This window comes from Bos taurus, chromosome 17, assembly GCF_002263795.3.
Source record: "Bos taurus isolate L1 Dominette 01449 registration number 42190680 breed Hereford chromosome 17, ARS-UCD2.0, whole genome shotgun sequence".
Classification (NCBI taxonomy): Eukaryota; Metazoa; Chordata; class Mammalia; order Artiodactyla; family Bovidae; genus Bos; species Bos taurus.
In genome coordinates this window covers 66,659,514-66,684,162 of record NC_037344.1, presented here as the reverse complement: position 1 = coordinate 66,684,162, position 24,649 = coordinate 66,659,514, and the positions used below count along the sequence as shown (strand labels likewise).

The 24,649-nt window shown below is 51.2% G+C and overlaps 1 long non-coding RNA gene across 1 annotated transcript in view; it reads right to left on the bottom strand.

The window, feature by feature from the left end:
- Positions 1-8,321: 8,321 nt before the first annotated feature.
- The window catches only part of LOC132342643 (uncharacterized), a 100,241-nt gene continuing 83,913 nt past the window's right edge, over positions 8,322-24,649 (bottom strand). The window contains exons 4-5 of the long non-coding RNA XR_009491109.1: positions 10,809-10,917; positions 8,322-10,350 (exon numbers count right to left, since the gene is read on the bottom strand). This is a non-coding gene — a long non-coding RNA (uncharacterized lncRNA). The remainder of the gene's footprint in view (positions 10,351-10,808; positions 10,918-24,649) is intronic.

Below are 24,649 nucleotides of genomic sequence, written 5' to 3'. Positions count from 1 at the left end.
ATAGACACATTTTATAAAGAGTTCTTGGATGCTATCACGGAAACAAAGAACCAAAGTAAATAGGGGGGAAAAATGAAGCTAAGTATGTAAATGTGAAATTAATCAAAGAAGGCACAGCAATGGCCAAATAGGCACATAACACAAGCTAAACTTCACTCACAATAAAATATAATTTACAAGAACGGAGACAATTTTAAATGGTCTGATCAGCACATTTTTCCTTAATGATAACACCCATTGCCTGTGAGGGTGTTGCAAAACAGGCACTTTTGAACACTCTGGGGATCATCTTTATAGTGCATAAGAGTAAATACTTGTGTTGGGAAGCCTTGAGATTCTGTGGTCCTTTATTATGTGGTATCTTTGTGTGAGTGCTGAGAGATGCAGTTTTGATACAGTTTCCCTGTTCGGTTTATCCTCACTGGGAGTACACATGGATGATACAGTTTCCCTGTTCGGTTATCCTCACTGGGAGTACACATGGATGATACAGTTTCCCTGTTCGGTTTATCCTCACTGGGAGTGCACATGGATGATACAGTTTCCCTGTTCGGTTTATCCTCACTGGGAGTGCACATGGATGACTTTGCTTTTCTCAGAGAACACTTGGCAGCACCCATCAAATTTTTAAATAAGATCCACACCCTTTGAGTGATACTTGCACAGATGCTAAGAGGCTTATCTTCAGCGAGGGCCACTGCAATATTGTTAAGTGCAGCGTGGAAGAAAACTGGGGGAAAGCCTGATTACCTATCAAGAAAGGTTCAGTAAGCCAGAATGGCTATTTATGTAAGTCAAAAATGGTGGCATGTCTATAATTTCAACTGAATATAGCCATCTAATAGAACACAATACAGCCATTAAAAAGAATGAGACAGTGTAACGGGTGCGGTGTTACAGGAAAGCGTTTGCTGTAAATTGTCAGGAGAAAAAAGTCATTTCTAGAAAGCATATAACATCGTGCTCCAAGGCATGTGGCTCATTCACTGATGTATATTACGAAGGCCTCAGACAGGGCGGTTTAGGGAAGTCTCTCCTTTGCCTCTATGGATTTCTGCAGTACTTAACTTCAGGCTTCGTGTCATTAGAATTAGCTACTGTGCCTTGTGTGCCTGTCTGCCCAGTCAAGTCCTCGTGGGTCAGCCTGTGTTTCTGAACACAACCTCATCAAACACCCCTTGACGACATGCAGGGTCATCAAGACAACGCTGCACACCTCAGCCTGGCGGGTGAGGCCGCCTGTGCGCTGGCCCCTACGTCTCACCTGTGCCCCTGCCTCTGGCCGAGCCCCATGTTTTCCACATTTACATGTTGTCTGTTGCTCCAAATTGTCCCCACGCTGTACCCTCTACCTGGAATGCCCTCCCTTGCCCTGCCCACCTGGAAATCTTCATGGAGACTTGGGTATCGTCTTTCATGGGAAGTCTTGCTTAATGTTCTAGTCTGTGGTGTGTAACCCACTGAAGTGATTTATTTAATCAAGATGAAATTTACATAGCATAAAATTAACCAGGTTAAAGTGTTTGGTTCAGGAGCATTTTTTAACATCTAGATTCCCAAGCCTTGACCTGAACCTTCCGCACTGAAAGCTCTGGTATTGGCACCAGCAATCTATGTTTTTAATAAAGCTCCCAGATAATTCTTGCATACATGGAAGTTTAATAACCACTGCCGTGCTGTCCTCCTACCAGCACAGGACTGTTTGTTTTCCTGTTAATTTATAAGCCAGAAACTGAGAATCTGCGTAAGGATGTCAATAGAGCAATAGACATATAGATGTGTAGATATGTGCTTAAAAAAGTGTATATGTAATTGTTATTATAAGGGCTTCTGTGGCATCTTAGTGGTAAAGAATCCTCTTGCAATGCAGAAGATGTGGGTTTGATCCCTGGGTCGGGAGGATCCCCTGCAGAAGGAACTGGAAACCCACTCCAGCGTTCTTGCCTGAGAAATCCCATGGACAGAGAAGCCTGTCGGGCTGCCGTCTAGGGGGTCGCACAGAGTCAGACACCACTGAGCAACTGAGCACACACACGTGCAAGGGTTAATATGACCATACTGAGTACGTTGTATTGCATCCCCATAACAAGTTTTGCACACTATAAAGCTCTATCCAGATAGAAGGAGGAGGTAGGAAAAATGCCCCTGCCTCTTACCCCACTGTCAAAGTGAGCCCAGAGCCAGCAGCCAGTGCCTCAGCCCTTTCAGGAGCCTGAGACATGCTCTCAGCTGGGATGTGTTCCTCCCTCTTCCTGGCACTGGCTGGTGATGCCTGTTGCCAGGAAGAAACGGTCTTGGGCAACCCCGCTGCCCTGGCTCCAGAAGATCAGAGCTATGCCTTAGGTGCGGGGGCGTCTGCTGTCAGTGCTTTCCAAAATCCCACGCAGGGATGCGGCTGAGCTGAGCCTGGAGGCCCAGGATGTTGGCAGGTCCGGCGTGGCTCCCTGGACAGAGAGACTGGGACACTCTCTGATGTGGAGGCTCACTCTCTGTCTCAGGAGCCCCGTCCATCCGGCTGCTCTCCACCCGCAGCCAAGGACCTGCTGCCTTCTGGGGGCCTTCGGGGTGCGAGTGAGAGAAGCAGAGGAGGAAGGTGACAGCTGGGAACAGGGCGAGGAGAGGAGAGACAGGGCCCCTCTCCAGGAGCCATTGATCAGTCTTGAAGCTGGGACGCTTTCGTTTCTCTGCAAACTGGAGCTCTATGTGTAGGGAACTGCAGCATGCACGACATGAGCAGGAGGGCACCATGCATAAGAGCATCGGACCCAGGCAGAATCGGGTTAGGATCCCAGCTGTACCACTTCCTGGCTGTGTTATCTGGGGCGATTAACCTGCCATTTCTGAGTCCTCTCTTTGTCCATGAAATACACCTCGCAGAATTTCTTTGTAAGGTTTAAATTACAAAATATCAGTGAAAGGCTTTGTGCAGTGCTTGGGGAAAAAAAAAGAAAAGAAAACAGCAGATCGATACATGCTAATTATCTTCGGGAGCATCTCTCTCCTTGAAAGGACGGCTTTGTTTTACAAGACTGTGAAATGCCCAAGCAAGGCAACGCGGAGGCAGCTCTGAAAGCCGAACCAGAGACCTGGGCTCCGTCTCTGGATGTGCACCGCCACCTCGAGCAAGTCCTTTCCATTCCTCCTTCTGTAAATGCAAGGAAGAATCCAGTGGGGCGAGGAGGACCACAGCCCAGTGCCTCTCAAGGGTCAGATCTGCTTGATTTTAAAACCCCTCCTGGCGTTCTTAGCCCCATTTCTCAGATGAGTGCACTGAGGCTCAGAGAGGTGAAGTTAGTCGCGAAAAGCAGTGTGACACCAGAAGGAACCGGGGTTCCACCCGGGAGTGTTGTCAGTCAGGAGTCAGCCTTTATCCACCCTCTTTGAGCCTCCCTCCCTTTCGCCTTTCAGTTATGATGACGATCATCACCACCATGGTGATGGCTCTTTACCTGTGTCCAGTGCTGTTTTAAAGACTCTGCTCATCTTCTTTCATTCCCACAAGCCTGTGAGGCAGGCTCTGTCATTCCCCACTTCCCAGAGGAGGACGTGGAGGGTCAGGACTTGAACCCAGGTCTGAGTCTGTGGCCAGAAAGGCTGCCCTGTATTCGCTTCTCTCCTCTCTTCCTCCTACCCCTAATGACTCACCAGGTGTCGAGACAGCACTGAAGATGCTGAGTGAGTCAATCAAGGCAAGAAACAGCTGCACCTCCCATCCTTTCTGCAGACAGGAAAGGAGGGAGAGCAAAGTGCCTTTGGAGAGAAACGCGCACCTTATCACATGTTCTCTGCAGCCTTGACTTTTTTCTTATTTAACCAACCACCTCTCTTGTGCTTCCCCAGTCATCCCAGTCAGGAACGACCACCAGAAGCTTACACCATAAGTAAGTCGCACAAATTTCTCAGACGCTCCCCCCACAGGAAACTCGAGCTGGGAAATGGCTCAGCATATGTCTAAATGGTTAATTGACTTAATTGCTGGGAGCTGGGCGATTAGCTCACTTGATCCACCCCAGTGGCCACAAAACGTCCTTAATGCCGCTCAGTTTATTTGTATGTTAAGCTCTAGTTACTATTATGGGGAACTTTTCCATTGCTGATTACCCCATAAATATATAATGTAGTTGTAGGAGGGAGGCAGTCTGGCAGCCTTTCATGGAGGGCTCTTCAGGGAACCAAGGAGGGTGCTCTTCTTTCACTCACTTGACAGGTACTTACTGTGCACCTACTGTGTACCAACTCCTCCATGAGGCCCAGGAGACAGAGTCCTGAGCAAACCAGACAAAAATAGTGTCCTCGTTGGGTATACATTCCAGCAGGAGGGCACGTGGAGTAACCGCATAAATACGTGCACACCCACAGTGAGTCCGTGCCTCCCTGGTGGCTCAGACAGAAAAGAAACTGCCCGCAGTGCAGGAGATCCAGCTTCAATCCCTGGGTCGGGAAGAGCCCCTGGAGGAGGGCATGGCAACCCACTCCAGTATTCTTACCTGGAGAATCCCCAAAGACAGAGGAGCCTGGTGAGCTACAGTCCACGGGGTCGCAAAAAGTTGGACACGACTGAAGCGACTTAGCCCGAGCACACAGGAAGAAAATAAAACCGAATGATGGGGTCGGAGGAGCAGGGAAAGACTCTCGGGCGAGACTGGGCAAAGAAAGTCTCGCTAAGTTTGGCTAAGACATGAATGAGAAGTAGATACTCTATCAAGACATGAGGCAACAGTGCTGGAGGCGGGTGTCGGGGGTCAGTAAAGGCAAAGACCCTGAGGTTGAAAGGGGCTTATCTTGCCTGAGGACTGGAAGCGAGGCCCGCCCGCCTGGAGCCCAGCGTGTGAAGGTGAGACTGGCACAGGCGAGAAGCGGAGGCGGAGGCAGAGGCCAGGCAGGCGGGGTCATGGCAAGGAATTTGGATTTTTTTTTTTTTTCTAAGTGCAACGGAAGGGCATCGCGTGATTTATGTGTAAAACGTTCCCTCTGGCTGCTGGGATGAAGGGTGGATTGTGAGCGGGGGCAGGGAGAGGCAGAGAAGAGAAGAGGAAGGACCAAGAAGGAAGCTGGCAGCCAGAGGGAGAGCATCTTCAGCTCCCCAGGTGAGAGAAGACGCCTTGGAACCAGGACAGACTGGAGTCAGTGGAGAACCGAGGCTATTTGTGGGAAGGGATGTCTGGGACCGAGTTTGGAATACACACAGCCTCCGGGGATTTTAGCTGATGCCGGGATACCGGTGGCGCCATGTAGCTAGACACTGAACACCTGGGGAGGAGCGGTCAGGCAGAGAGATTCATGTTTTCCGAAAGAATCTTTTGGTCCCAGCCAAAGGAAAGACACTGGAGTCCAGGAGACCAGAGGAGAAATATCGCTGAGATGCAGACGAGACGTGAGGGCAGTGTGGGCCGGGCCCAGCCGTGGAATGATGGGTTGTCACCACTTGGAGATTTAACTTAACACAGGCTGGAAGGTCTGTGGTCCAATCTGTGCAGTACAAGACCTGCGAGTAGAAGCCTCGATTCTGTCACAGCCCCAACGATCAGCTGTAGCCCCATCTTAATCCTTCGTGAAGTTGGGTGGAGGTGAGGGGAGGGTGGATCAAAATTAGAATTATATCAAGCAGAAAATAATCTTCGGTCTGGGTTGCACTGATAAAAAAAAAGAACAGGCAGAATTCATAATCACCATATAAAACTGTTTATGTTTGTGATTATATGTTACTGCCACCTCCAGGTCCCGGCAGCAAATGACTTAATTGCTTTAGGCTGGAGCTGGGGCATGGGGAGCAGCGGAAGGGTGAGCAGGATGGACAGAGCAACCCTCCAATCTCTACTTCCCCCCGCCCTGCACCAGGTGGGTCCTGCGTGTGGCCCTGGTTTCTGTGGGAGCCCCTGTCCAACGGGGTCACTACTGCCTTTGTCCTGGTCAAAAGGCTGCTGCCCTGGGGCATCTTGGGGTTGAGTGAGATGTCAGGTTCTGGGCTGAGAAGAGAAGGAAAAACATGCTGGTTCCAATGCAATAGGACAGCAGGAACGGGCTCATCTTCAGATTATCATGTGTCACAACTGCCAGTCATCCAGCCCTGAAGCCTGGGCACCCTAAGAGCACCAAATCTCACCAATTTGCTCACCAACCTGTGTTGGTGCCTAGTGCCTGGCACTGGGTGCTTGTCTGAGTTTGAGCCTCCCTAGAGACAGCCCCGAGACAAGGACCCGAGTGCACTTGGGCGATTCCAGGAGGCACCTACCTGGGAGTGGGGAAATGGAACAGGATGAAAAGGACCCCACGAGCAGGTTACCTCAGGAGCCCAACCATGCTGGGAACCTCCAGGAGACAGCACGGAACTGGGTGAAGAGAGTTGTACATCAATTCTCAAATTGTAGGGTGAAGCAAGGGCAGAGAAGGAGGGCTTCTTAATCCCTCCTCACCACATTCACGGGCAGAGAAAGCCTCGGTGGCCAGAGAAACCCTGAGCAAACAGACACACGTGTGGGCAGTTGGAAATTGGGCTGGAATGTCCTGGAAAGGTCAAGCCACGGAGACCCAGGCAGGACAGCAGCCTCAGCTCCGACAGAGCCCAATAAACAGTATTAAATTAAATGAGGGAACGGGAATAAGTGAATTCCCCGTGAGTTTAGGACCATCCAACAACACCGCACCCAGCTAACTTATCTCTGTCAGCGCCGACTCCTAGAAGTCCCCACCTTCGGGCCCTTGGGGACTTTCAGCCTCTCTGTGCCTCCATTTCCTCTCGTCAAAACACTGGTTATAGTGTTTGCTTTATGTGATGGGTAAGGACGTTCAATAGGACATGTCATTTCACTCATTCATGAGGGTGACCCATTCCTTCTTATCGTTAAGCAACAGTCCATTGTACGGAAAGGCCACGGTTTGTTTGTCCATTCATCAGCTGACGGACATGTGAGCTGTTTCCACCTTTTGGCTACAGTGAGGAGTGCTGCTGTGAACATTCCTGTCGAAGTCTGGAGATGGATCTGTGTCGTCATTTCTGTTGGGTGGATTCCCAGAAGTGGAATTGCTGGGCCATGTGGTAAGGTTATGGTTGATATTCTGAGGAAATGCCAGGCTGCTTTACAAAGGGCTGTGCCACTCTACGTTCCCACCAGCAGCGTGTGAGTGTTCCGATTTCTCTGCATCCTCACCAGCACTTACCGCCTATTGGGTCAGGGCCATCTTCATGGTTCTGATTTGTATTATCCTACTGAATTAATAATGCTGAGTATCTTTTCGTGGTCTTACTGGCCACTTGTCTATATTCTTTGGGAAACTGTCTATTCAAATCTTTTGCTCATTTTTCAATTGGATTGTCTTTTTCTCATGGAAGTTTTAAGCATTTTTACATATACTAGATACAGATTCCTTACCAGACATGTGATTTGCAATGAACTTCTTCCCTCTATGAATTACCTTTTCACTTTATTTTTTTTTTTCTGTTGCATTTCTTTTTTTAATTGAGGTATCATGGACATAACATTGTATTAGTTTCAGGCGTAAAACAGAATGGTTCAATGTTGGTATACATTGCAAAATGATCATGACAGTAAGTTTAGTTAACATCCATCACCATCTTTCTTGATAATATTATTTGTAGCATAAAGGTTCCAGTTTTGATGAAGTCTAATTTGTCTGTTTTTAATTTTATCCCTTGTGCTTTAACATCCTAAGAAACAACTGCCTTGTCCGGGGTTATAAAGACTTACTTCTATATTTTCTCCTAGGCATTTTATAATTTTGAATCTTACATTTAGGTCTATGGTCCACTTTGAGTTAAGTTTTATTCTTTTGCATGTATATATCCATTTGTCCGAAAAGACTACTTTACCCCTTTAGTTTTCTTGGCATCTTTGTCAGAAATAAATTGACCATCAATGTTTATTTCTGGGCTCTCATTTCTATTTCATCAATCAATATTTGCATCTTTGGGCCAGTACCACACTTTTCATATCTTTCCCCTTTTTCCCCCTTTGGCCACACCACACAGCACATGGGATCTTCGTTTCCCAACCAGGGACTGAATCTGTGCTCCCTGCATTGGAAATACAGAGTTTTAACCAGTGAACCACCAGGAAAGGCTCCACCCTTCTTCAGATAGGATCACACTCAAATTAGAGCACGAATGGGCTTCGCCGGTAGCTCAGATGGTAAAGTGTCTGCCTGTGATGCGGCAGACCTAGGTTCGATCCCTGGGTGGGGAAGAACCCCTGGAGGAGGACATGGCAACCCACTCCAGTACTCTTGCCTGGAAAATTCCATGGATGGAGGAGCCTGGTAGGCTACAGTCCATGGGATCGCAAAGAGTCGGACACGACTGAGCAACTTCACTGGATGCCCCCACACAGGGATAAAAGTGATTGTCTTGGTAGTGAGTCATGATCTAGCTTCTTAGATGCTGGGTGACTCTGGGTCATTTACCTAACCTCTCTGAAACTGTGTTTCGCGGAGCTTTATTTGTAAGAATAAGCATAGTGCCAGCTTCCTTCCTGCCTCTCATCCTTCTTCCTCTCTTCCCTCTCCCACCTTTGAAGGCAGAGTCTCTGCCTCATTATCATGGTATCAGCTCGGTGTCTGACACAGAGTAAACACCAAAGACTCTTTCACGGAATGAGCCAGTCCCCTGCCTCTCGCTGGGGAAGTGGGAGGACACGGTCCCCACTTTACTCATGGCGCTGGTTCTAAACGAACACAGGCCTGGTAGCAGCTGGGAGACTGGGTTTCCTGCTCCTGCTTTGTCTTGTTTGCAAGGCCTTAACCTCCCTCGCTCAGGTCTCAGTCCTGGATGGAGGCTTGGAGCTGCCTGCCTCCTTCCCTCCAAGCTTAGAGCCTTTTCTCGGGGAGCAGAGGTCCTTAGACTTTCTGAGTTTCCAGCAGTCTGAGTGTTCCTACATTGTTTCACCAAAAGAAACCCCTCGACCTTCTGTTTATTAGGTATTTAGGTGCAAATTTAATGAGCATGTATGCCCTAACTACTTAGCAGCAGTTTGAAAAAACAATTCATATAAGTTGATAGAAGAATAATATTTTTATTTCAGTCTTACATAAGCACAGTTACTTACTATCGAAATGTATATGCCTGTTGGGCTCTGCACAGCTTCTGAAACCTCAGAATCAGATTGGACTCTGGCAACCTCATTTCCTGTTCCACGCTGGTTTTGGCCCAGACTTTGCTTTTTATCACAGCAACCACCGAAAACCCAGGGTCACAGAGATATGACATCATCAAAAGGAATGCGGTTTGCTCTGGTGCTGGAACTGGGAATGACCTCAAGCTAGTAGTTTACATGACATTGGAGAGAGTCCAAGTATTGCGAGGATGACCTAGACAATTAAAGATATCTTGCAGCACAGTCGGGAAGCAGCAGTGGCGCCCAGCGTGCCTCAGTTCACAGTTTCGGAACTGCAGTCCCAGAGGAAAGAGTAGGTGAATTGGTTTTTGAGAATTTCCCTGGGATTTTAGCGCTGTTAGTGATTCCCTGTGTGGTCTTGAGCCAGTCACTTCCCATTTGGACTTCAGTTACCCTCCTTCCCTGCAAAACCAGACCTCTACCAGCTCCAGTATCTCATCATCATCACCATCATCCCCTCACCATCACCACCACCATCATCAAACCATCATCAGTGTAACCTTTGAGGATGAAGCTCTCAGTGTGTGTCAGGCAACTTCCTCCTCACAATCACTCTGAGGGAATCACTGTCACTGACCCTGTTTGACAGATGAGGAACTGAGGCTCCAGGGGTTTCAGGAACCCTGGCATCACAGCAGAAAGTGGTACCTTTTGTTTGCCTCTCCACTGCCTGCCTTGGAAACTCTTCTCTGCCTCGATGGGTAGGAAACACTTTAAGAGGAATCAAAGTGACTCTACAACTTAAGACAAATTGCATGTTACATATTGACACTCCGGAGGTGCAAACCCATCCATCAGTATTCAAGTCTGTGCTGCCTGTTCCTGTGCTTTGAGATGAAGTTCTCAGAGACCAGAGCCCATATGTGAACTGAAAATTAAACCCCATTCATTACAGATTAGCTAATAATTGGATACTAGTGTGGGTGGTTCACCCTTGTGTTCATCTGCAAAGACTAAACTGTTTCGTTTTTTCCTTTCATTTGATTATATTAAAAACCTTCAGGACAAAGTGAAAACTCTTGTGTAGTTACAAGTCAGTCATCCGCCTTTATCTCTCATCACAGTGTACACCCCATGCTCACCTCCCGCTTTTTAATAAATGCATCTTCTTCCTTACGAAATACCAATTGAACCCAGGCCCTATGCCAGGCACTGTTCTAGGCGCTGGGGATGTGGCAGGAAACAAAAAAGATGCAGGATCTGCCCTCACAGAGTCTGTAATCTAAGAGGGAAAGAGAGAGAGAGAGAAAAGAAGATTCCAGAAGGGGAACTCGTTGCATAATATCGAGAGTAATTCACATAATCTCACAAGTCACTCCAGCATCCTAACTGTGAAGAATCGCATGGAAAACAAGCACAGGGGCACTGAGGTCGGAGCCTGTCCCCGTGGGCTTTGTCCCAACCTATCACTTTGCATAGTAATTGCCTTTTCAACTAGGCAATGACACACGTCTTGATCATCCTTGCGCCCTCAGCACAGGACTGGCACGTAATAGGTGCTCAAAGAACACAAGCATCAAATGAGTAGGTAGTGTAGAGGCAACACAAAAGAGGAAAAAGAACGTTGCAATCTTGCCCCTCGCCTTCCCACACCCCTGTGATATACCACTTTCCTGCACTTATCATTTGCACTGGCAAACTTACGTTCTCTTTTGAAGAACTGGTTTATGCTGCGCTTACCATCATGCTTCTTTCTGCTCGGCTTATATCGTGAGCGTTTCCTCATGTAATGCGTTCAGTCTGATGTGCCAGTTCCCATCCGTTGATAGTATCTGGCTGGCGTTCTTTACTGGAAAAGATGCAAAGGGGAAGTCAGGCTGTGATTGATTAATGATGTCTGCTGTGGGCAGGGAAGTAGGGCATTTCAGGGTGGAGATTTGCTTTTCGAGACAAGGCTAAGAGTTTAGCTAACAGAAGCTTGTGCAACACGACCAAGCAGAAGCAAGGACAAAGGATAGAAACCACTTCTCTGATAGTTTAGCATGCAATTCTGTCATGTTCAGCAGTGGCCTCAGAGCTGGGGGGACTACAGCATTTGCCCACCTCAACCCTGTCTCCAGTCGGGGACATTAACTTGCTGGCACCTCCAGCCTGCCCTCTGTTGGGCTATGCAGGCTGCCAAGGCCAGGACAGCACTCAGAAGCAAAGAATCATGGGCATTCATAGCAAGTAGACATGAGTGTGAGAGTGGACAGGACTTGGTGAGGTGCTGACAATTTCAGTTCACAGTGACCCTGCTCACTTCTTATAGTAAATCCCCAACAGCAAAGAAATTTTCCTGTAAAGGGATAGAATGTAAATATTTTGGGCTCTGCAAGCCATTTGGTCTCTGCTACAGCTGCTCAACTCTGCCCTTGTGGTGCAAAAACAGCCAAAGATGATATGTAAATGAAGGAACATGGATGTGTTCTAATAAAACTTTATTAACAAAAACAAGTAGAGGGCCAGGTGTAGTTCACATAGTTGGATGGTTGATCCCTAAACTAAGGCTGGGATGGTGTCTGTTTATAACTTGGGTGCCAGTTTCAATCATGTGTGTGTGACTGCCAGGAGCAAAGAATCTTTCTAGGGCTCAGTATAAAAGAGGATAGGGCTCACTTAGTGATGTCTGCCTTGGCCCAGTGTGGGATTCAAGAGAACACATACTGCACATTTTGCATCCCTGTCCTTAGGAAACCTCAGCAACCAGAAAGAGCTCAAGCAATGTGGCACAAATAGCCTCTATTATTATGGAGAGGGCTCATCTGGGAAGCCTGGCCTCTGTCTAGACAGGTGGCAAACCTCTGGGACCTTCAGAATCTATACCTTTGCAGAGACTGCTCGGTCAACCCTCTGGACCATGAACGACTTGAAGGTAGAAACCATGACTTTGTTTCTCCAGGCCTAACAGAGGTTGGCATAGTGTTTAGTGAATGCCTCTGATATTAATAAATGAATGAATGAATTGGAGATTCGACAGAGGCGCCTACTGTGTTAACAGGTTAAGACACTGCATGCCTACTATCACATCTCCAACACAAGAATCATACAAAGCAGAAATCATCAAATCTGTTTTCCAGGCTAAATGGCTTCTGCATTATGACATCATCATCATCACCACTTGACATTCACTGACTGGACATTGTGCCATGCGCTTTACATACATCATTAAATGAAACCTGTGAGAGAAGAGATGTCTTTAACTCTCGTTCCTTTTTAAAAAAAATGTATTTGTTCATTTATTTGGCTTCATTGCGTCTTGGTTGTGACTCATGGGCTGTCCCACAACATGTGGGATCTTAGTTCCCCAACCAGGGATTGAAGCCACATCCCCTGCGTTAGAAGGTGGGTCCTTAACCACTGGCCACCAGGGAAGTCCCTTTAACTCTCATTTTGTAGATGGAGAAACCAAGACTCCGATGGGAAAGGCTTGCCTGAGACGAAGCCGTGAAATGTTGCTGAGCCAAAATGTTGGCAGCGCGTCCAACCTGTCTGCCTTCGAGGCTCGTGATCACAGCATTGAATCCAAGTGCTGCCTGCCTGCTGGGTCTCGTGTGCATCGATGGAGGGGGCTCTGCAGGAATGGCCCGGGCCCCGCTTCGGCTGGGATGGGTCACAGGCTTGAGCAGGACAGGGGAGCAGGGGCGGGCAAGTGTGGGCAGGGGCTGGCCGCCACCCCGCCCGCCGGGGGTCCGCCCCCCGCTCCTCCGCAGCAGAAGGCTGGGAGCCCTGGCGAGCCCTGTGCCCTGTGATTGGCGGCCTGCAGATGGCGGGGGTGCCCTGGAATTTATTATCCAAGCATGCCTTCCTGAGGGTGCCTCACTGCCTGACACTGCTTTATCGGAAAGCTGGGAATGGTTAGCTGAGCCCATCTGTTAACCAAAGAGGGGAGCTCGGTGGGTGGGAAGGTCTGTAGAGTCATTTAAAAGGAATTTCTCTGATGCGGAGGCCAGGGTGGAAGGTTATCTGCCCGTGGGCCGTGGGCTGCCCGCTTTGGGGTTTGGAGGCTTTAGACAGTGGTGTGTCTAGGTTGGGTAAGGGGGCTCTCCTTTCTTGTTCTCAAGCAAAAATTGCTGGGGTCCTTCCTCCTCCTGAGCAACAACTTTAACCTGTGAGGCCTCATAGCTGAAACCCTCCACATTAGCATCGTCGGTGTCTCAGTGATGAATCTGGGACAGATGGGGATAAATGCGACAATCTGAATTAATACCGGGGTCGCTAATGAATCTGGGAGCTGGGAAATAATTAGGAGAAGTTACCGCTCCCGCCAGGGTGATGCTGTGTTGGCTGCTTTCTCCTCTGCCCCTTCCCCCCAGCCAGGGTGCCCCGGAAGAGAGCCGTGCTGCCACCCAGGGCACGTGGGTCTCAAGATTTGACCTTGGGTTTGAGTTCTGGTGTGTCTGTGACAGGCTGGTGAATGGCAGGAGGAGGGTAGCTCTCCCCGGGGCATGCAAAGTTCACCGGAGCTGGGGCAAAGTGCTGCAGTGACAGCTGGGAGACCTGGGTTCAAGTGCGGACTCTGGGTGAGTGACCTTGGGGCAGATGGTTCCCCTCTTCTCAACTGAGATAAATCATCACAGACGGTGACACGAGCCACTTGCAGGTCTGCGCTGGGCCCACACTAATGGCTCACTGGCAGCATCTCATTTAATCTGCCCCATAGCTCTAGAACTCTGTTAGTCCTCAGATGCTTACTCCTCCTTTCTGAAACTTAGCACAGTTGTGACTGGATACTTGAGTATTTAATTTTTTAATGGCTATCTACCCTGCTAGACTGGAGATTCCACAAATATATCCCCTATTTTGCTCACTGCTATATCCCAGCTACCAAGAAGAGTGGCAGCCACGTCACATTTTTTCAATGAGTATGAAATGAATGAATGAAGCTGGAAGGTCAGGCTCGACTCTTGTGAGCAAAAGCCCACTGATGATTCTAACCCGTGGTGGCCAGTTCAACTCTCGAGAGCTGCTGCTTCCTGGTCAGGGAGCTCAGAAGCAGGCTTAGCACCCAGCATCCTTGCCAGGGCAGTGGGTGCTGACAGGGGCTCCTCTGGCATGGCGTGAGGGGCCGTGTCCAAGGCTGACTCCAGCCCCCGCCTGTCCCCTCATGGGAGCTGTGTTCACTGGAGCCGCTTCACATGGACATGCTTGAATAGCCACCAGGGCTGTCTGGGCGTCATGTGACCACCACCCCCGGCTGCCAGGAGGGCTGGAGGTGGCCAGGGGGTTCGGGGGTCACCTCCGCAGTTAAGTCGTGTACCTGGCAGAGACCGTGTTTGTGGAGAACGTTTCAAGGAACAAAGCGTTCTTCATTTTTTTTCTTCCCCCTTTTCTTACTTCTCTTTTCTTGGCCGTCTGGACTGAGAATACTTCCATGAGGGGTGGCCAAGGTGAGAGGAGCATTGGGGCAAGAGGAGGAGGAGGAGGAGGATCTGCTTTCTGACCCTCAGGGCAGGACGTCTCATGGCTGAGAGCCAAGACGCTGAACTGAGAGTTCCCGGGTTCAAACTGTGGTTTCTCCCCGACCGGGCGTGGAGACTGACCTCAAGCTATTTAATCACCCCCTCTGAGCTTTACTTTCCTTGTCTGTTATGTGAAAGGCACGGCAGCACCGAGGTTATTTCAAGGATTCGAGAGAGAGTTCAGAGGAAATACTCAGTGCATCCTTCTCCCCCAGTTCGGTTAATGCAGCTAATAGAACAATAATAACCATCATAGCGTTAGCTATGGAAACAATAAACTAGTCCTGAGGTTTCTTCTTGCCAAGGATGCATGCAAATCAGACAGGAGACAGTGGCGTCTTTGCCACTGGCTTTTCCAGACAAGGGAGCAAAGAGGGACGAGTTGAAGGAAATGCTCCCAGGTCTTTTCAATTATCCACCCACTACTTGAGCCTAAAATATTCCTAGAGGTCACAGAGTTTAAGCCCCTGGAGATGCTGAGGACCAGAGAGGGGAAGGGACATGCCCAAGGTCACATAGCAGCAGATGGGCAAAGACGGGACCGGTTCTTCTCTTCCCTGAATTAATTGCCTCAGTCTAGTTCTTCTGACATAATGTCAGCCTATGCTCTCAGCAGATGTGAGCGACTGGCTGACCACGTTGATGGAGACCAGGGGTGATGGTCACTGCCTTCCACGCACCCAGCATGTTTATAGGCAGGCGTTCTTGTCCTTGTCCTCTCGAGAGGTGAGCCTGACATAACAAGGAGTAGTTTCGAAACGGGGTCTCCACAAGCGTGCTGCTTGACCCAGGGTGGTGTGTAAGTGGCCAGTTGGGTTGGTGGATGGAGCTGAGTCCCCTGAACATCACATAGGGTCCTCCAGGCAGGAAGAGCACTCTCTCCTCCCGAGACCCACAGGACCTCGTATTTTGGTGTCTAGCAATGACCGACCTCAAGCAAGTGACTTCTGCTCTTTGGGTCTCAGTATTCTCATCTGTAAAAACGGGAGAACCATGGTATCTACCACGCTGGCGGTCCTCTTTCAGATTAAACGAGTCCATTAATTTAAAGCTCTTAGAACAGCCTCTGGCACATAGTAATAAATGTGGTCCACTAAGTCGCCTAGATGTCACAACTCATGCAAGGGGGTGATGCCACTCCCTTCTGAGGCTAGCACACAGGAATGAAAGGCGCATGAGCCTTGGTCATGGACTCCGTGGGCATGTGGTCATTCTCAGGTCCAAGGGGTGAACGAGCACTGCAGTGACGTGCTGTGCCCAGACCCCAAAGCAGAAACAAGTCAGGGGCTCCTGCAAATATCTGCCCGGTGCCCACAGATGACTGCCAGTGGTATCTGAGCACCTGGGCTTGGGCCCATGAGCACATGCTGATCCTTCTTTTCTCAGGCCCACTGCTAAGTGGTCAGAGCTGTCTCCAGCTTCTCCCAGGACGTGGAGGCCAACTCCCTGCTTGTCAACAGAAGCTTCTAGAGAAAAGAGGGCTCCCCACCCCTTCCCCCTGGGAGAAGCATCTGCTCTGGAGGGGAGGACAGGCATACCCGATTAGCATCCCATCACAGCCGCTGACCAGCTGTGTGACCCCAGGCAAGCCCCTTCACCTCTCTGAGCCTCAGTTGCCTCGTTCATCAGATGCGGCTTCCTTGAGAATTTAATGGGATGGGCTTCCTCCGGGTGGGTCCTGCTTTGCTTAGAGCACAAAGCTTCACACCAAAAGAAGGCTTAACAAGCTGGTGGCAAACGGGTGCTTATCAATAGTACACGGATCAAGGGCTTAACAAGAAGCACTCTGCTCCCGAGACCCACAAGACCTTGTATTTTGGTGTCTAGCAATGACTGACCTCGAGCAAGTGACTTCTGCTCTTTGGGGCTCAGTATTCTCATCTGTAAAATGGGAGAACCATGGTATCTACCACACTGGCGGAAGTGTCAACACTTCCCACATATCAGTTCATTTAGTTTTTATGGTGACTGTCATGACTCCCGTCTCACGGGTGAGCACACTGAGATTTGGCAAGAAGGAAAAAAAAAAAAAACTTGAATCACTTGTCTGTGTTCACCCAACTCGTAAGTGGCCGAACCAGGACTTGAACCCAGACACTCTGAAAACAGAGCCTGAGCTTATAAACACCGGGTCTCAGCTGAAGAGGATGCAGGGAACCAAGAGGTGCAAGGGAAATGCATCGCTCAGAGTGGCACACCCCTGAGGGGCCCGATCTATATCTGCAAAGCCCGTGCTTTCATTAAAAGCAGAGCAAGCACCTGACTGCCACTTTTGCTTCCCATCTGCGAGCAGCGAGCGGCATCTCCGGCATTCAGGGATGCAGAGAGGGCCCCTGACCACAGGGAACAGAGACATCCCAGTTGGTACCCAGAGAGTCTGCAGCTCTCTGGGAGAAGCATCTGGCAGAGGCCCCCGCCAGTGGTTCTCTCGCTCAGGCCAGCCCTCTGCACGATGGCATGGCCTGCGTAGAATGTTTAAAGATATATCTGAATTGGTTTCCAGAATTTAAAAAATGGGAGATTTCACATTAAAAAAAAAAAAAAAAATCCAGATTCCTGGTGTGGAAAAGTGTTCATTTGGCTCTGTGCTGGCCGCACTTTTCATTGTATGTTTCTGACCTGCCGCCCCCGCCCCGCCCCGCCCCCACCCCAGGGGCATCTGAGTTTGCGATCTCCTCGAGGCCAGGGCTACGGGATGCTGGAGGCAGGGGCATGACCTCACTGGCTGATGGCTCCCAGAGAGGCCCAGGCCTAGGAGGGCTTTCTCGCCCTTGCTTGAGGTAGAGATGACTCAGGGGCCAGTGTGGGCCTCGCGCAGAGCCAGCTCTCCTCCCCTGCTTTGTTTTTGTAAAGCAGAAATAGAAGTTTCCATAACGTGGTACGACTCCACCCAGCCCTGGCAGGCTTGGGGAGTCACTGCTGTTCGCGAGCGTCCAAGGGAGAGCTTAGGTTGGCAGCCCGCTGTGGCTCCTGGGTTCACAAGCTGCACAGTAGGACAGCGTGTGGTTATCTGCAAACGGGCATCCCCTCCCCAGAAGACAGGGACTCCCCACTGGGTCCTCCCTGGGGGAGATCAAGGTCAAGGGGCCGTGAGAGGCCGGGGGGAGGCAGGAGAACCAGAGACCTAGGCCAGGTTCTATAAGCCATCTACGCATCCAGCTATCCATCCATCCATTCATCCTTCTTTCCTTCCTTCCTTCCTTCCTCCATCCACCCATTCAAGGACTATTTATTGAGAACTTGCTGTATTCAAGACTTTCCAAGCTATACTCTGAAGATACAGAAATAGAAAATAGACAGAACACAAAAACCGCTCCGTGCCCACAAAGCCTACAGTCACTTCGGAGAGACAGGCATTCAAAAGGTAGTGACAGGTGAAGAGTAGGAAAAGGGTCCCTGGATAGATCTAGTTTGGCTCATCCCAGAACAGGACACCTTGCGGCCTTTAAAGGAAGTTGATGCCTATACGGGGACACAAAACATCCTCTAGGTGAAAACAGCCAGGGCTCAGACAATGATTACAATGCGTCCCTCCGTAAAGGACAGAGACCTTGGCTGGGCTTCCATGGACTTGGACTTGCCAAAAAGACCTCTGAGAGAATCCACGAGGAGTCAGGAACAATGGATGCCTCAGGGATAAAGCTAGGTGCTAGGGTACAAGGAGGTGAGAGAGCTTTTGTGCTGTGTAAACATTTGCTTTTCGGACTGTGTAGCTGTTTTTTGTTTTTTGTCACTAAAAATGGCTGGGAAATGTAAGGTAGATGGATGGATAGATTGATAGATGCATGAGAGGTAAGAGAGAGAGGAATGGGAAGAAAGAAGTGGGGGAGGAAGAAAGTGGCACCGGGAGAAAAGAAAAACCCTTCACAAGTCTGGTGGTTTGATACAGAGCTAGAACAGGAAATGCACGCTGCCACGGGGCATTCCGAGAAAACTTCCCTGACGATGGGGTGCTCGGCCTAGCACACGATGGATGAACAGGAATTGCCTATTGATGGGTGTTTCCCTCGTGGCTCAGCTGGTAAAGAATCCGCCTGCAATGCGGGAGACTTGGGTTCGATCCCTGGGTTGGGAAGATCTCCTGGAGAAGGGAACGGCTACCCACTCCCATACTCTGGCCTGGAGGATTCCACGGACTGTATAGTCCATGGGGTCCCGAAGAGTCGGACAGCGACTTGCACTTTCACTCTCTAACGATGGGCACAGAGATGGGCAGAGACCTCTCGACACTGCAAGGAGCAGTAGGTCCTCAGGCCCATCCTCCCCCCACCGCCAGACCTCAGGTGCTGCGTCTGCAAAGAAAAGAAGGCATCGCTCAGTCAAGGTCTGGGAGATTCTAGGAATCAACAGAGGCACATGTGAATACAGGCCATCTTAACCTCTGCAGGCGGTAACCTGCCTCCCCAGGACCCCCTCCCTGCCTCCTCCTATTACAGTAGATAGGACTGACCAGCACTGGGACAAGCAAGAAAAAGAAAGAAAGTCTGCCTGTGTATCAGACTTTGAGGTCTCTAAACTCTAAAGACGCTCTTTGTATCTTTCTAGTGGGTGGGTGATCCCCTGCCCCCGCCGCCCCCCTGCAAACCCAGTGAAATACAGAGGCCAAGAAGCCTAGTTTATCTAAGTGGACGGATGCTGGCTGCTCCTTGTACAGGTGTATGATAATAGTAACAGCACATATTTCATGAAAGTCAGGGACTTAAGCACACAAGAGCCCACGGTGTCCCCCAGGCAAGTCCATGAGATCGGTAGCCACGTGGCTATTGATCCCTGTTCATGAGATGACAATCCTGGGGCTCAGAGAAGCTTAGTTGTTTCCTCCAGGCTGCAGAGGGAGTCTGAATCCAGGATACGTTGACCCCAGAGTTCGTTCCCTTAACCACCAACCTGGATTGCTGCCCATCCACAACGGGGTCCTTCCTCCCCAGGCGTCGAGGCCAGGGAGGGCTGCCTGGAAAAGGGGTTATTTGGGTGGTGTCTAGGGGGGGCCAGAGGGCTCTAAACCACCCCCCACACTCTAAGAGAATCAGTCCTCTTCCACAAGGAGATTTCCTTAAGAATAAAGGGCCCCGGAGACATTAAAAGGAAAACTCATAAAAAATTCATCTCTGAGTAGTAATTGCATCATAAAAAGTATTGAGTTGGAGTGCAAATGCAAATCGGGCCGTGTGAATTAATGATGTAAACAGTTGGAATGAGGGCGTGCATCCACAGACTGCCCTGCCCCACGCTCCTCCATGTGCCAGGCAAAACGGGCGGTGAGGGGGGAGTGCACCCTGAGGTTTGAAGGACATTTTCAGACCACCAGCGACCACTGTCTCATACTCCGAATCAAGACCACCAGTGACCACTTTCTCATACTCCGAATCATTCTTTAGCACCTCCCAGAGATGTGGGTTCACTCTCTGTGTCCCTCGAGCAGCACGTTCTGAGCACCTACTGTGTGCAGGCATGGAGCAACACCGCCCCTCCTCCCCGCCCTCTCCCAGTTCACCCCACATGGACTTGACCATCCTGGAAGATGAAGACAGATGTTTATGAACTTTGGATTCACATTGCCATTCACGTTTTTCTTGGTTTGTTGTGGGGGCCGGGGGAGGTACATGCAACAAGCATATATTGAGCACCAACTGCATACAGCGTGGCCCCTGACCTCAGCTCTCAGAGCCGGTCGTGGGACATCTGCAGGGACTCAAGACAAGACTGGAGGGATGGGGAGCCGCTCCAGGCAGAGGCAGGCTGGATTCCAGCCAGTCTGGAAACCACATGTAGTTGGAAATGGCTGGCAAGTGGGGGCTGAGTGTGGTGGCGATGAGCCCCGGGGGGTTAGAGCATACTGGAGGACCTTCTGTGTCTCCCCAAGGAGCTGGGACTTGATTTCCACTTGGAGGAAACACGGCCTTCACTGTCTCCCCCCAAAACTCTGATTCTTGGACATGTAAGAGGCGGAACCTGCAGTCTATGGGTCTCATCGAAGTCCAGACGGAATAACCAGTTCGTAACCTTCCTGTGGTTTTTAAAACTGTGTTTCATGGCACGCCGAGGTTCTGGAAGATCCGTGGTGGAGAGTAAGTGTGAGGTTTAAGTGGGCAATGTTCTGGAACCTCCCCTGCTTAGGCCAGATCATCCCCACCTGTGTCATAGCCTCCAGCTATGCCTATACAGAAACTTACTGCTCCTCTGTGACGCCATCCCTCTTCTTAACCTGACCTTTTCCCAAGGCTGATTTCAAATCCTTCCTCCTCCAGGAAGCCCGCTCTGACCCTTTCAAGTGTCTTTAACCCATCCAGAGTCAGAGCCTCTTTCGACTGACTGTGAAGTCCATGAGGGCGGAATTGTTGACCTGGTCATCAGTGGGGTCTGGTACCACACTGGGCTTTTGGCAGATCCCCAGAAATGTAAGCAAATGGGTACTGGGAAAGAGTGGGAAAGGGGTGAGTTTGGGAATATGTAAATTAACGTATGTAGGGTCAGACAAATGGATGGGAGGGAGGGAAGATGGGAGGCGGGGGGCGGGGGATGAAGGGAGGAAACAAGGAAAGGAGGACAGGAGGATGGAGGGATAGGAGGGAGGAAGGAACAAGGAAAGACCGCAGGACAGACGGTGGGCGAGGGCCCATGTGTGCAGCGGGGGCAGCCCCGGCTTCCACTCTCCCAGGAGGCCACGGCACCCGGCCTCCCCCACGCTGCCTTGGCCCTCATCCCCCGCCCCCCACCCCGCCTCCGTCACACAGCCAGCCCCTGACATGCCCTCGCCCGCACAGTGATTACTCCTTGAGCAGCCTCCCGTATCCTGTTCCTGCTCTTCCTACAAGCAGAGAAGCAGAAAAATCCATCCTGATGAGGAGGAGGCCGCCCGCCCCCGGCCCCCCTCCGCCCCCCGTCTCTGCAGCCTGTAACTCTCGAGCAGTCAGGCAGAAACAGGCAGTCAATTTTTTCCAGGGTCGAGCGCCGGCTGTAAGGCAGAGCCCTGCAGGGTGACAGGGGAGGCGGTGGGGGCTCGGGGGGGGCGGGTTGAGGGGTGGGCAGCACTCGGATGGCACGACCGTTTCTCCTCCATCCTGGGGGCAGCGCTTCCTGCCTGGCTCGCCCCAGATGCAGCCAGCCGTGTGATTCAGGGTGCATACTACCTCCCTGACGCCCCCCCAGCACCACCGTGCAACCATCTCACCTAAGACCCCAGCCCCGTGAGACATCATGGGCAGGGCAGAATTCCCTCCTGGCGTCCATCACCCCTTCTCCCCCACCCGGCTTCCCGCTCGCATGGAAGGCAGCCTCCTGTCCCCACCTGCCTCTGCCCCTCAGTGGCTTCACAGCGGGCTCCCTGGCAGAGGGAAAGGCGAGCGACGTGCTTGGACCCACCCCAGTGTCAAGTGGTGCTTTGCTGCAGTGGCCACTGAGGCGTCGCCCCCGCTGCTGCGAGGGCAGACGGCTTCCAGCTGAGCCCCTGCCCCCAGGAACTACCCTTTGCTGGAGCAAGAGCTGCCTCGTCCAAGGTCAAGCCTCCTTCCAGTGTCTGCTCAGTGATGGGGGTGCAAGGGCCTGGCCTCCTTGCCTCTGGGCAGGATGACTTGAAGAGCCTTCTCGGCTCTGGAGCGCCCATGGATCAGCTGAGACCCTGGGGGAGCCTGAATCGCACCCCAACTTCTCTCTGCCTTGCTCTGCTTGTTTCCCTTCTCCTAGAGGTGTTGATCCCGATGGTCTCCCTAACTGCATCCCAATAAACCCCAGGCACGCAAAGTCCCAGAGTCCCAGGATCTGTGTCCGGAGGAGCCAATCTCCCACATTCGCCTATTTAATCTGGGCGGCATCTCTGCCTGGCACAGCCCTGATTCACGGGTCAGGAGCCCGAGGCTCAAAGAGGCCGCCTGTCTGGTCTCGGATGCCCTGAGCGGGTCTGGGCTGCGATTCCCCCGCAGGGGTTCAGGACAGGAGGTCAGGACGCTGACTCCTGCTGTCTCTGCCCTTCAGAGACAACCCGAGCGAGATTCACCATTGCTTTCAGACTTCAGCGGGCCAGGGCTCCTGCCTCAGCTGCCAGGGCACCTTTCAGACATCAGGGAGCTCCCCCTCTTCACCCAAGACCGGGGCTTCCTGCCTCAGCTGCCAGGGCACCAGGTGGGGACCTCCAGCCTCTGCCCCAGGATCAGGCTCTCTCGTTTTCAGCTCTGGATACTGTCATTCTCCACCTGCTACGCTCACCAGGGTCCGGGGGGCAGGAGGCGGGACATGTGGAAGAACTGGAAGGACAAGAGGCATCAGGCCTCTGTCCTGGGCTCCTGGTGGAACGGGCCACCCTGTGCTTCTCTGAGCCTCCTCGTCCTCATCTTTCAAACAGGCTGCTGTGAGGATGGTGCGGGACAGTATATACCAAAGACGCGGGCCCCAGCCTGGCTCACAGCCACTGCTGAGTTATCATTTCCTCCCTTTATCACTCGTGAGAAAATCTAGTCTGCTGAAGATCCACACTGAGCCCCGTGTCGAGCACGTGAATCTCAGCATCTCACTGAATCCCAGCAACACCTCAGTGCAGTGGGTACCACTGTCATCCCCACTTCCCAGGTGAGAACACGGAGGCTTAGAGGGGTGCGGTCAAGAGTCCAGGTTCTCAGGTTCTTCAAGTGGCTGAGACTTGAACCCTGCCCGCCCCTCCCCCGCTGTCCGGCTCCAAAGCCCACCTTCTTCACCACCTGGACTCCCCTCTTCTCCTTCTGGGAGCCTCTTGGACCCCCAGCCCTTCCACACGCATCCCCCCATCCCAGCGGGGTCGCTGCAATCTGGAACCTTGTCCCCAGGCATCCTGCTAAGAAAATCAATGGAAATCATGTGTTGTGCGTATCGGGTTGCTCACACCTTCGTCCCCCCACCCCGGCTTCCGTGCTGAAACTGACCCTCCAAAAACAGGAAAACCCTGTCCCTGGGCTGGAGCTCAAGTTCTCACAAGGCCTCTGTCGCCAGGAAAGCTGCTCGCATCCTCTTGCAGCTCTAATGCCTTCCAGCCGCGCGGAGGAGAGCGCTGGCCGGCCCTGGCGGCGGCCATAAATCCGTAATTGAACAACGTCTGGGACTACCAGTCTCCATAAAGAGGAACCAGAAGAATGTGGTAAAACCGTTCACAAGGCCATGGGGACTTCTGCTGTGGCGGGGCTGGGGGGTTTCCCCGCCGCTCCACGCAGGCCCCTTTCCATGGCCGCCCCTGAGCCAGCTCCCGTGCAGGAAGAACTCGAGACTAGGGATCGGTCAGCCAGCCCTGGGTTCAGATCCAGCTCTGTCTGCCGGGGACCTTGAGATGCCCTGAAACTTCTTCTTGCCTCAGTTTCTGCCTTCAAGCTGAGCACCTTGCTCCCAAGGTAGCCTTTTTGTGACAGTTCAGTGAGATTAAGTCTCCTCTAGTACAGATGGAGCAGTTCTAACTATGGTTATGAGCTTTGGAGACATCGCTGGGATTAACTAGCAATGCGGAGGACCAGCAACACGCAGATCAAACCTCCAAGGGGGTCTCCACGCATCTCTTCCCGATTCCATCAGGCGGCGTATTTGGGTCTTTGGCCAGCTTCTTTTGCCCCGTCTCTGGCCAGCTTAAAAAGAGGCTACGGGATTTACCAAGTAGATTACCTGGCACTTAGCTGATGAAATAACACTCTCCCCCCACCCCACCCCTCACCTCCCGCCAAGATATCGATCAGCCATTGCAACCGTGGAGCTCACAGCAGCCTCCAGACAGTTTAAAAAGAAAATCAACCATTAATAAAATTGAATGGTTGGGGGGCAGGGGGGAAGGGAAAGAGGATGAGTGGGGAGCTGGAGGGAGGGGGCTGGGGAAAAGCTAACACACAAGAAAGAAAACTGGGAGAAAAAGTGCCCTGCGATTCAAAACCCGCATCGCAGAGGCACGTGGGATCATTCCATGACACAAGTCCAGCCATATGCATCTGCTGAATTAAAAGTGAGGGGCGGACATTTATTTGCATGACACGAAGCACACAGGTCGCAAATGCAGGACAGCCCCATGCGGTGGGTTTTTTTTTTTCTTTTTTGGCCCCACATATGCTTTATTTAAAAGGAATTTGCTGCAATATG